The following is a 2,150-nucleotide window of genomic DNA, read 5'->3' on the forward strand; positions in this document are numbered from 1 at the left end:
ACATAAATAAAATATAATTTAAAATTGACAAAAAGATTAAAAGATGTTTAAACACCGCAAGCTGTATCTTGCGATATAGTATCATAGTGAACATGGTGAGCCTCCCCACTCCCGGTAAAATAATCATAATTATATGATAAATCCAATTTCGAAATTATCAGTTTTCTAAGAAATTCTGGGAAATTATTTCCCTGAATTTCAGCATTCTATTTATTAATTTTTCTTTTCTGCCTTTATCGTGCATATTATTGTGTTCTTTAAGATGAAATTGTCATCTGATTTTATTTCTCGATTGTGGGGGAGCTTGTGGTGTTTAAACATCTTTTAATCCTTTTATCAATTTTAAATTATATTTTATTTATGTAATTTTTCATTATCTCTGAAGAAGGCTCAAAAATGAGTCGAAACATGTAAGAATAATTTTTGTAATAAATAAGTTTTGCTTGATAAATATCAGCGTTTGCGTAAAGTTATTTGCGCTTCACTCCTAATGCCCTTTTCCTTTCTAAGTTAATTAATTTTACTTATACAATAATACAATTATTTATCATAGACAAAAAAATAAGATGGCATTATTAAATCTTGCAATTTCGCAGTTATTGACAAGAATACGGACACAAGGATATTAAGCAGATATAATTGCAACAAATTTCTTTCAACCGGAAACGTAAGTCGTACGGCCAGGATATTCGAAAGGGAAAGTGAAAGCTCAAGTTCAAATAGTCCACAAATTTCAATGGCGCAGCGCTCGTATTCTGCAGCTATAATTACAGGAAAGCCGCACAAAGAGAAAATACAGAAGGCTTTCGCATTCTGGAACAAATAAAGTTATCTTTTAAAATATATATTGGATATATCTACAAATTGTATTAATAAGTAGAACGTCATTACTTTCAAGTAAAATAAAAATGTTTCGGTCCAGATGAGTTTGCTTTAGTACAAAAAGAACCTAATGTGAATAAATTAATTACAATGCGCTGAGTAGTATTGTTTTTGCGAAATAGCGCCTCTAGCTATTGCATCGGTATCCGCCACAAAAATATATTATTTACAAAAAATTATACATATGTAGAAAGATTGTACTCTAGATACATATAATGGCATGATATACATATAATTTATTAAATACAGTTGAAGTTAAAATTCTTGCTCATTATTTCTAATTAAAAAATTATTTGAATTGTCATATTAATGATATTAACATAAATCATATTGATTTGAAATTGTATTGAAAATGTATACAGTTATTATTAAAATAAGCGACCATTTCTATAAAGAATTTATGCAAACAATTCATATAATTTTTATTAATCACAAAAAATTAATTTAATTTTTAAATTTTTTTATTAAAAATAATTTGCTTTTAATTCAAATCAATAAAAAGTCAACTCTCGAAAAAATTTTTAAGTTTAAGCTTTTTAAAAAAGCTAAGACTAATGAGAGCAATTCGCTGTTGTTATTAGTGCAATCAAATATATATTTTTAATAATAATATGATGAATACAATACTAAAACTAGACGTTTCGGCCTACATCCGGGCCATCTTTAGTAGTCACTCAACAGTATATCCCTCTAATATGTCATGGGTGTGTAGAAAAGTGCATGCTCCCCTAGCCTTCCAACTGTGTTAGTAAGATGATCCATGATGTCGGTGACATCTAAATTGAAAGATTATTGGAGACATCCAAATTGAAAGATTGTTTTGACCATTTTTAACAGTTTTATAAATTTGACTATTTAGTATTTGAACATGTTTTTAAGTTAATTTTAAGACGATCGAATGTTGAATCATGGCTGTGTGGATATTTGGTCTTCTATACATATACACATGACTTTTAAACCATGTGAGACAGTTGGAAGGCTAGGGGAGCAGACACTTTCCTACACACCCATGACATATAGAGGGATATACTGTTGAGTGACTACTGAAGATGGTCCAGATGTAGGCCGAAACGTCTAGTTTTAGTATTGTATTCATCATATTATTATTAAAAATATATATCGGTCGTTTCACATCAAAGGGCACACCGGGCTGCACAGAATTCATGTTGACCAAAAATATTGTTTAAGGGCTTAAAATTTTGCTGAAAGTGTCTACTTTCGATTACCGTGTGGTAAAAATTGTGAAACAAAATGGCGGCGCGAGGACG

This window comes from Cyphomyrmex costatus, unplaced genomic scaffold (genome assembly GCF_001594065.2).
Source record: "Cyphomyrmex costatus isolate MS0001 unplaced genomic scaffold, Ccosl1.0 scaffold567, whole genome shotgun sequence".
NCBI classification, from domain to species: Eukaryota; Metazoa; Arthropoda; class Insecta; order Hymenoptera; family Formicidae; genus Cyphomyrmex; species Cyphomyrmex costatus.